The sequence below is a fragment of the Choloepus didactylus genome, chromosome 19 (genome assembly GCF_015220235.1).
Source record: "Choloepus didactylus isolate mChoDid1 chromosome 19, mChoDid1.pri, whole genome shotgun sequence".
NCBI classification, from domain to species: domain Eukaryota; kingdom Metazoa; phylum Chordata; class Mammalia; order Pilosa; family Megalonychidae; genus Choloepus; species Choloepus didactylus.
Window position 1 is genome coordinate 55,619,035 of NC_051325.1, and position 11,624 is coordinate 55,630,658.

The window sequence follows — 11,624 nt, forward strand, 5'->3', positions numbered from 1 at the left end:
AGCCTTTCACCATTGAGTATGATGTTAACTGTGGGTTTTCATATATGCTCTTTACCATATTGAGGAAGTTTCCTTCTATTTCTATCTTTTGAAGTGTTTTTTGATCAAGAAAGGATGCTGGATTTTGTCAAATGCCTTTTCTGTGTCAAATGAGATGATCATGTTTTTTTTTTCCCTTTGATTTGTTAATATGTTGTTTTACATTAATTGATTTTCTTGTCTTGAACCACCCTTGCTAACCTGGAATAAAACCCACTTGATCATGGTGTAAAAAATATGTTCTGCATGTCATCCTTGTGCAGGGGCCATGATAGTTTTCTCTGTGTTGTTGCAATTTTAATATATGTGCCACCAAAGCAAACACTCATTTGTTATTGTTCTTACAGTATTTTTAAAAATAATTGAAGTATAAGTGACATCCATATTAAAATGCACAATTTGATAAGTTTAATCATCTTGTATAGAACTAACATGTGATCTGGCAATCTTGTACTAGGTATATATTCAGAAGAACTGAAAGCTAGGACACAAACAGACATTTGCACACCATTATTCATAGCAGCATATATACACTGCTATGAAACCATCGCCAACATCAAGATAATGAACATATCCATCACCCCCAGAAGTTTTCTTGTGCCCCTTTGTAACCACTATCTCCCTTCCCTCCCCGTTGAACTCCCACTCCCATCCCCAGGAGACCACTGATTTGCTTCTTGTCACGATAACTTAGTTTGCATTTTATGGAATTTTGTATACACAGAGTCATGCAGTGTGCACTCTTTTTTGGTCTAGTTTTTGTCAGTCATCATAATAATTTTGAGATTCAATCATGTTGCATATATCAGTAATTCATTTATTTTAATTGTCAAGTAGCCTTTCATTATATGGATATTCCACAATTTATTTGTTCATTCATTTGTTGGTGGACATTTGAGCCTTTCTCAATTTGGGGCTATTACAAACGAAGCTCTATGAGTATTCGTGTAGATGTCTTCATTTTGCCACATACTCCAATTCTCTTGAGCAGAAGTCTGGTATTGGAATGGCTGGATTGTATAGTAGGTGTGTGTTTAACTCTTTAAGAAGCTGTTAACTGTTTTCCAAAGTGGTACATATTACATGCCCACCATCTTACATTCTCAAGTGTAATGTGAGGGTTCCAATCACTTTACATCATCATCTACACTTGCTGTGCCAGTTTGAAACTGTTATGTACCCCAGGAAAAGCCACGTTCTTTTAATCCAGTCTTGTGGATGCAGACTTATTATGGGTGAGACCTTTTCATTAGGAAGTTTCTATGGAGCTGTGATCTACCAATTGTGGGTGGGACCATTTGATTAAATTATTTCCATGCAGGTGTGACCTGCCCATTCAAGGTGGGTTTTGATTAGTTTACTGTAGTCCTTAAGAGAACTCAGTGGCCAACACAGGCTCAGATGCTTGGAGACGCAGATAGAAAGATGTGTGGAGATGCTAAGCTAAAAGATGAAGCCCAGAGTTTGCCCCAGAGAAGCTAAGAGAGGACTCCCAGATGCAGTGAGAGATATGCCTTGGGAGAACAAGCAAGGATGCAGAGTTGCTGAGAGAGAAAAGCTAAGAGAGACAGAAGCCCAGAGACATTCTGGAAAAGGCCATTTTGAAACCAGAACCCAGGAGCAAAGGACCAGCGGATACCAACCACATGCTTTCCCAGATAACAGAGGTGTTCTGGATACCAAAAGCCTTTCTTCAATGAGAGTATCCTCTTGTTGATGCCTTAGTTTGGACACTTTTATGGTTTTAGAACTGTAAATTTGTGTTCTGGTTTGCTAATGCTGCCTTTTTGGAAAACACCAGAAATGGATTGGCTTTTATAAAAGGAGTTTATTTGATTACAAAGTTACAGTCTTAAGGCCATAAGTGTCCAAGGTAAGTAATCAACAATCGGGTACCTTTGCTGGAGGATAGCCAATGGCATCCGGAAAACCTCTGTTAGCTGGGAAGGCACGTGGCTGGTGTCTGCTCCCCAGTTATGGTTTCAAAATGGCTTTCTCCCAAGACGTTCCTCTCTAGGCTGCAGCTCCTCAAAAATGTCACTCTTAGTTGCTCTTGGGGCATTTGTCCTCTCTTAGCTTCTCAGGAGCAAAAGACTGCTTTCAGAGGCCACCTCCAAAATGTCTCTGTAAGCTGCAGCTCCTTTCTCAGTTCCTGTTCATTCCTCAAAGTGCTCCTCTTGGCTGTAGCAAGCTTGCTCCTTCTGTCTGAGCTTATGTAGTGCTCTAGTAAACTAATAAAGGCCCATGCTGAATGGGCGGGGCCACACCTCCATGGAAATTATCTAATCAGAGTTATCACCTACAGCTGGGTGGGTCGCATCTCCATGGAAACACTCAAAGAATTACAATCCAATCAACACTAATATGTCTGCCCACACAAGATTGCATCAAAGATAATGGCATTTTGTGGGACATAATACATCGAAACCAGCACAATTTGTAACCTAGTAAATCCCCTTTATAAAAGTCAATCCGTTTCTGGTATTTTGCATAACAGCAGCTTTAGCAAACCTAACACTTGGTATAATCATCTTTATAAATTTTAGATATTTTAGTAATTATTTAGTAGCATTTCACTGTGGTTTTAATTCTATTTTCCTAATAACTAATGATGTTGACATTTTCTCCTGTACTTATTTGTCACCCATGTATCTTTGGTAAAGTGTCTGTTTGCCCATTTTTCAGATTGGGCTATTTGTTTTCTTATTGAGTTTTGAGTATTCTTTATATAATCTGGATATGTCTTTTATCAGACGTAAGATTTGCAAATATTTTCTTCCTGTGAATGGTTTGTTTTTTCATTCTCCTAACAGTATCTTTCTTAATTTTGATCAAGTCAATTTATCACTGTCTTCCTCTATGGATTGTATTTTTTTGTGTTATATTTAGGAAATCTTTGTCTAATGATTATTTTAAATTGATTTTCTCATCAAGTAAAAGAAAATATGCTTTCAAGTTCCTTTAAGTAAATCTGTGGTACTTAGGCAATCAAGTTATTTGTCAATAAGTGGCCATTTGTGTTGATTTTTTGATAAAATAATTTTTTAAAATGTCACTTTCCATGTTTCTTAACCTATTCCCAAGACCTCATCCCTTTTACTGTATGTTTGTCCAGGACTTGTGGTCAACTTGAACAGAGGCAGCTGTGGTTTGGTGGGAAGTACTTTGGTGGGTCACAGCCACAGAAGACCTGTATTATCTGTTGTGTTCTGAGACTAATCAAAAGCACAACTCTGGGCTAGTCGGGTTCCCTTTCTTAATTTCAGGTTTCCAGTAGCAAAATTAGGGAGTGTTCTAGTTTGCTAATGCTGCAGAATGCAAAACACCAGAGATGGATAGGCTTTTATAAAACAGGGGTTTATTTCACTACACAGTTACAGTCTTAAGGCCACAAAGCATCCAAGGTCACACATCAGCAATCGGGTACCTTCACCGGAGGATGGCCAATGGCATCTGGAAAACCTCTGCTAGCTAGGAAGGCAGCTGGCATCTGCTCCAAAGTTCTGGCCTCAAAACGGCTTTCTCCCAGGACGCTCCTCTCTAGCAAGCTTGCTCCTCTTCAAAACATCACTCCCAGCTGCACTCAGTTTCCTCTCTTTGAGTCAGCTCATTTATATAGCTCCACTGATCAAGGCCCACCCCGAATGGGCGGGGCCATGCCTCCATTGGAACAGCTCATCAAAATTATCACCCACAGCTGGGTGGGGCACATTCCAAGCAAATCTAACCAGCACCAAAATTTCTGCCCCACACAAGACCACAAAGATAATGGCATTTGGGGGACACAATACACTGAAACCGGCACAGGGAGTCATACAAATTTTTCTGTGTTCCCTTCTAGACTATATAAATGGGATATTGACAATAATTTGAACAACTTCAACAGGGCTGAGACTAGAGTGAGGCAAGAGAAGCAACTAGGGCACAAAATTTAAGGAGGCCTCACTCTCAGGGTTGATCAAGTCTTGACCCTGTAATTGCACAGCCCTGAGGAGGAGCCACTAGCATGACCTTGAGAGTGAGTGTCTCCTTAAATGTTATGCCTTAGGCTGCTCTTTTGCCTCACTCTAGTCCTACCCTGACCTTCCAGAATCAGTGAGGAAAACTTCAAAGACAGTTGTAGACAAGGCCAGGTGGGGAATGTGGTGAACTACCTCAATGCTTCTTACATTTTGGTATGTTTTCGAATCACCTGGGAATGTGTTCATTCTGATTCAGAAGGTCAGTGTTAGGGCTTGAGAGTCTGCCTTTCTAACAAGCTCCCAGGTGATGCTAATGTTGCTGGTGCATAGGCCACACTTTGAGTAGCAAGATGCTAGAGCACACTGACTTTGTCTGAAGAAGCAACTCAACTCCATCCATTGCCATTTGGGAATTCAGTCCAAGACTGGCCAGATGTCTTTATTTTTCTAAAAAGCATCTAGAAATCATATTCTGAGATATTTACAACTTATTTTAAACTTTACAAAACATCATGGGGTCAAAAGTATAATCTGACAGTCCATTTTTGTCCCATGCAAAACCACATTGGTTATAAAATCAAGTTTCAGGAGCTTTCCTAAAATTTTGGACAGAGAAAAGAGAAAAAGAAATGGCAAACTCTCAGGACAAATTTAATCACAAAGTCCATAACCACCACCTGCCAACCTCCTCAAGTGAAAAGTCCTGACTCAAGAAAAGTTTCATCTCCCAGGGTATCCTTCATTGAGCTGACATGAAATGATGACTTGGTGTCTCCTGCATGCTCCTCTTCATTCCCTTTTGCCCATGGAACTTTTTTTCTTCACTAGAACTTTTGTTTGCCCACCACTGCTCTTTCTCTCTACTTCCCAGCCCCAAATCCTCTGGAGTAGATAGCTATTTCGCCTGCCAGCTTGGCATCCATTTCTTCCCCTTCTGGCATCAGTCCCTGTTTTCTTTGGTTGATCTAAGTCTTTATCCACTTTCAGTTCATTGGATTCAAAAGAGACTGCATCCATCTCCCTATACCCCATGGCTCCAGCAGGGATTATGACCCAGACTTGGCCAATCAGGTTGTTCTATCCCCCCAGCTCCAGTGATTGGCTCAGGAATGAGGACATCACTCATGTGGGATCAGTTACCTTTCCTGTCTCAGGTAGAAAAAGGTAGCTCTTTCTACTGGAATTGATAAACTGGCAATAACAATAGCTAAAATTTACTAAGTGTTTACTCTCTGCCTAGCATGGCTTTAAGAGAATGCTTTTACATGGATTATCTCCCTTAATCATCACAACAACCCTGTCCGGCATGTAGTTTTACTGTCCCCATTTCACAGAATGGGGAACAGAGGTACAGGGAGGTAAAGGAATGTGCCTGAAGCCACTTTGCTAGCAAGTGGTGGAGTTTGGATCCGACAGCAGAGAGGAGCTCTTGGCAACTATGTTGTACTGCCTGGAAGAATGTAAGCCCAGAGCTGTTTGTGGCCAGTTTTAGAAATTTATCCAATGAGCCTCAATGACAATGAAACCAACAGAGAAGAAAACAGACCGATACATGGAGAACAAGTCAGCATCCCCATAATAGGATTTGAAGCCCTGGATCTAACCATGCCTAAAGCCCAGAATCACCCATGGGACACGCCAGTTCAAGGACCCAAATTTATTTTCTTTTTGGTTTGAGTGAATTTGTACTGAGTTTTATTTTAGTTTGTTTTTGCATCAGAAAGATTTCTAGTTAATACATGGTGTGACCTGGGGCAAGATACTTCCTTTCTCTAAAATTTAATTTTCTTCTCTAAAAAATTATGGGTTTCATCAGCATTCTTTGGTTTGATCTTATCTGTAACATTTTTCCAGCCTTCATCAGTCTCATTTAAGCCTTTGTTTCCATAAAGAAAAAACATTTTGGGAGCAAAGGCAGGAAAAATAAAATGAAGTTTTGTCCATCCCAAGTTTCCATCTTGACTTGTCCCTCTATACTTTATTTAGTTGTTTGTTTTCTTGTCTCTTACTCCTAGAATGTTAGTTCCATGTGGACAGGGAATTTTCTTTGCTTTTCTCACTGTATCTTAAACTGTGTCTGACCCAGAGTAGGACCCAAAATATTTATTGATTTCAATATGTATTCATTAAATGAATGAATAAGTTCCCATGTTCCTAGAGAACGTGCAGGTATGGCCACAATTTTCGATTACTTATCCTTACTGTAGGAGGAACGTGGTTAGGGATGGTATTTGTCTCTATATGCTTCATGAATCTCTCATCAGTTTTTGACTTTATGGATAAGAATGATGGATAGAATAAATTGAATATTCTCTGAATAAAACAAGACTTCTAATGCTTCTTTAAAGTCAGTAACATATTATCACTTCTAAACTCACAGTAAGCGGTTAAGTTCTTGTGATGGATAGAATTCCAGTTTCAAATGATATAAGCAAGGACTATAGGCCTTAACTTCCTTCCTATTTTACTTATATTTTAGTATCTTAGTAGAGCTATTGCATAAAATCAATCCTCTGGCTTTAGGAAACAGAATGTTTCTGACTCTGTTATGTACTATTATACAATGTACCATTATACAATGTACCATTATTTATCATTTTTGTCATGACATCCAGCTCAAGATTCTCTCTTGCTAATAAACTTCAATTTTGTTTTGAGTTGCAATGAATGCAGACTCAGGCATTAATAATTATCATCATAGCTATAGCTTAAGTATTTCTTATTATATTCCAGGCACTGTCCTAAGCCAGTGATGAGAATTTACTCATTTATAAATGAAGGCAATAAATTGGGGTTTGGATCAGCCAGCCATGAAAATGCAAGACTCTGCCTTCCAGGCAGCTAAAGGTGCACTGTATCATCCTCTCCCCTGCAAGAAACAATAGGATGGTGTTCCGGTTTGCTAATGCTGCCATTATGCAAAACACCAGAAATGGATTGGCTTTTATAAAGGGGGTTTATTTGGTTACAAAGTTGTAGTCCTAAGGGCATAAAAGTGTCCAAACAAAGGCATCCACACAAGTATACCTTCACCAAAGGAGGGCCAATGGGTTGCTGAAAATCTCTGTGAGTTGGGAAGTCACATGGCTGGCATCTGCTGATCCTGGGCTGTGTTCTAGCTCCTCTCTCAGCTCCTGTGCATTCTTCAAAATGTTGCTCTTGGGGCATTTTATTCTCTCTTAGTTTCTCTGGAGCAAACACTGGGCTAGCATCACCCAAGTGTCAGCAAAAGTCTGCTTCAGCAGCTGTCTCCAAAATGTCTCTCTCAGCTGCTCTGAGGTCCTTCTGTTTGTGAGCTCTTTCATAGGACTCCAGTGAATAAATCAAGACCCACCCTGAGTGTGGGGATCCATATCTCCATGGAAATAATCCAATCAAACGGTTTGCTCACAGTTGATTGAGTCACATCTCCATGGAAACAGTCAAAGGATTCCAACCTAATAACATTAACACATCTGCCCCCACAAGATTGCATTAAGGAATATGGATTTTGGTAGGACATAATATATCCAAACTAGCACAGATGGATAAGGATGTGTGCTCTGGAACAGATTTTGTGACCCTGGACAATTAACTTAATGTCTCTATGCCTAAGACTTTTTTTTTTTTTTAATCTGTGAAATGGGGATAATAATGATACCTACATCATAGGGATGTTGTGAAGATTAGATGAGCTAACACATGTGACACACTTAAGAAAATGCCCAGACCAGGGCTTCTCAACTGTGGTGAGTCTTCTTCCCCACCCTCTCCTCCCCAGGGACATCTGGCAGTGTCTGAAGACATTTTTGGTTGAAACAAATGAGAGGGGTAGGAATGTTACTGGCACCTAGGGGGTAGAGGACAGGGATGCTGCTAAACATCCTACAATGCACAGGCCAGCCCCCTTCAACAAAGAATCATCTGGCCCCACATGTCAATAGTGCCAAGATTGAGAAACTCTTAGTAAACCCCTAGTGTAGCTCTTAGCAAACCCCTAGAAAACATGAGCCACTTGAGGTCCTTTGGAAAATAAATTCCATGAGGGCAGGGAGACTTTGCTTTGTTCACTGCTCTATTCCTGGATCTTAGATCGGTGCCTGGCATACAGTAGTTGCTCTTAAAATATTTGTTAAACTAATGAATGATCCATAAGGACTGTTCTGGTAAAACTTTTAAATGTATGGCTGTCCCCATCCCCATTCCCATGTTTCTTGCTGTCCTGATTTCATCCATGATAAACTGGTTGCTGCTGGGACCATTTATCACCATGGCACCCAACAAGCTGATGGAAGAGGGAAAATGTAGAAGGAATCTGGATCTTTGAAGACAATGTCAGCTCCTGATCTTGTCTGGCCTACCTGATGCCAGATTTTTTTGCCCTGGAAAAAAAAATCATTCCTTGTTATGCTAATATTAGGCATATTTCTATAACCTGCAGGCAAAAAACATTCCTAACTGATCATCAAGAAGGAAAGCATCCTCTCTTAGGCTTATGACATGGTTATAGTATCTCCAGCCCTTTGAAGGAAACAAACCCATGGATCATTTCATTTCAAAGGGCTCTCTCTGCTTATCATTAAATACACTGAGCTCAAAATTTTGGTATTTGGCATGTATGCTCCAATATTTAAGTGCCAATATTAAATGATCTAAGTAAAGTGGAAATATTGTACCTTTTTTTTTTTTAACTGCTTGGCATCTAAGAAGCTTATCCTGGCATGAACTTTAGGAGGTTATCCTAGTAAAAATTACTTATTTATTTAATGTATGTTTACTGAATGCCTATCATAAGCCCGAGAATGGGCAAAGGTTAGAGAGAAAAGTCCAGTGCCCTACCCTCATGGAAGCTGCTGATTGGAAGGAAATATAGATATGAAGTCTTAATTACCAGTACATGGCCTCGTGAGGAACCACAGAACTCTACAGTGCACTTAACCAGAGGATCTAGGTTGTACAAGCGCTCAGGAAAGGACTTTCCCTGAGGAAGAGAGGTCTGCCTAGAGTTATGAAGAGGCAGCATAATATAGTGTTACACACTTAGGCTCTGGAGTCAGACTATGAGGTTTTGAATCCTATCACCTACTCCTAGCTACATGACTTTGGGTAATTAACTTACTTTCCTTATTTATTGTAAAGGGACAAAAATAATAATCTCATAGAGATACTGGAGAATTAAAGTAATACATACAAATTACAAGAAGCCTCAAATATTGTAAGCCTTCAATAAATATTAGCTTTTGTTATTATTAAATATTAGCCGGGGGAGGGGAGGATGGAAAAGGGGGGAATGTGCCAAATTATTTTGTGATTTGGCAAAACTTGATCCTAATTTGTCTCTTGCATGTTACATGACTGACAACGTGGCCTTTGGGTGCCCCTTGTTTGCCCAAGTGCTTGAACAAATCCAAAGTAATTTTTAAGTAAAATATAGGTCCTGCCTCTGAGATCTGTGAATCTCCCATTCAGATGGGTAAGATTCTTAGGGGCTAAAATTAAAAACAACCCAAATGTCCATGAACCTGTAAATGGATACTTAAATCTGATATATCTCTACAGTGGACTATCACTCAGCCATAAAAAGGAATGGAGAAGTGATATATGCTACAACATGGATGAACCTCAGAAACATCATGCTAATAAAAGAAGCGAGGCACAAAAGACCACATACTACGGTTATATGAAATGTCCAGCAAGAGGAAATATTATGGATATAGGTAGCATATTAGTGGTTGCCTGGGATTGGGGATGGGAAAGGACATTAACTATAAGTAGGCATGAGGGATCTTTCTGGGGTGATGAAATTTTTCTAAAAGGATTATGGTGATGGTTGCACAACTCAGTAAATTTATGGTAAGTCATTAATTAAATTGAGTTTAGCTAAACTGAGAAATAACCTTGGTGAATTTCGTAGGAATTCTTGATTGGACGTTTTGAATATGTCTTATTCTGAGATCTCTGACTTCTATCTTCATAGCAAGCTACATTACCTACTTTGAACAGCTTTACCTCATCTACCTGTAGAAACTCCATGTCTGAGTTACGATGATAAAGACTGTTCTCACATATATGCATATAGGCATTTTTTTTTCTTTTGTAAAGCCACATTTGAAGACATTGGCTATTCGTTTGCTTGAGGTTCCCAAAATATAGATCAATGTACAAATTGTTTGAGGCCATTAAAAAGTTTTACGTCTGGTGCATTTGGACATTTTCTCCTATCATGCAGGAGAGATTTTATAAATGTCTTTCTTGCAACCATGGGGCTGTACGAGTCCAAATTCCATAGGTCAGGCTGTGAGCTGGCCAACTTCCTTGAGCTGAAGAAGTGGCGAAAGTTCTCTCTTCTCCCTTAAGAACCTTCAACTGACTGGATTAAATCCAACTGGTTGGATTCTCCCATAAGACACTCCCCTAGTTGATCGTAGATGTTATCAGCCACAGGTGCAATCAGTTGACTGACGATTTAATAAAACAGCCTTCTGGTTTTTTAACCAGCCACGAAATATCCTTGCAGTAACAGGCCAATGCTTGCTTGACCAGACAACTGGGCACCATCACCTGGCCAAGTTAATACATGAAACTAACTGTCACGAGTATGTTTTCCTTTTTTGTTTCTGCTACCACAAAAGGCAAAGTTAAATTGAATGGTCAATGTAGGCAAAGCTGTGAAGTATGGTGATTTCTGTCTCATTGCTATTTTAGCTGTTTCTTCCTCATTACTCTATGTATGATTGCCCCACTTATATTATGCTTAATTTAGTAAACTTCCTCACATTTGAGACAGTGGATGGGCTACAAATTAAAGTAATAAATACATAATTTCCTACATTTCCACTTATGCTGCTCTGCTTTTGAAATTAACTGATTTGGATAGCACCATTTTTTTTTGTTGTTGCACAAACATGTACGTGTACATGCATGCATCTGTTTTGCATCTGTTTTGCATCTGCGTTATTATGCATCTGTTTTGATGCGTTATTATGCAGACCTAGGTGTATACATGAATTCTCAGCTGAATAATATGAGCATCCTGTGAAAATTTATGGCTACATTTACATCTCTAGGAACTGGGCTTTAGGAAAGAAGCGTTAAGGAAGGTAAATTTTACTAAGAAGAACTGGGCGATATTTCTTCTGTCTAAAAGAATCATACAGCATTATAAGGGAGTTGAGTTTAGACTACTTTAAAATGCTGGTATTTGGGGTTCTGTGATTCAGACACAATTGTTTCTTTTAAAATTATTTCTCATGACCTCAATATAACTTCAAGTACATCTAATGCCTAAGGAATCAGATCAAAGATGCCACTTGAAATTTCAAAATACGATACTCAGATATTCCACTGTAGCCTTCTGGCAGCAGATACATGAGTTGTGTTTCTGTCTTTGAAAGCTGGTCTTGCCATCTTATAAGGAACAGTGTGAAATTGAACTTGCAATTAAAAAATAAGCTTCGTTTTCCTGCTCCTCCCCACAAACCTCTCGACACAACCAAAATGAGGGTCATCAGAAAACAGAAGGAAGAGAATGCTGCAAGATTTTAAAGATGCCTGGTAGGAATATTTCCTAATTGAGCTATACTTTCGAGCTGCATGAAATTGTTCTTATTAAAAATTAAATAAGAACAGCAGAGAAGAACATGG

At 39.3% G+C, this 11,624-nt stretch overlaps 1 pseudogene; it reads right to left on the reverse strand.

Moving 5' to 3' along the window:
- Positions 1-270: 270 nt before the first annotated feature.
- LOC119516223 lies at positions 271-364 on the reverse strand (annotated as a pseudogene).
- Positions 365-11,624: the final 11,260 nt, after the last annotated feature.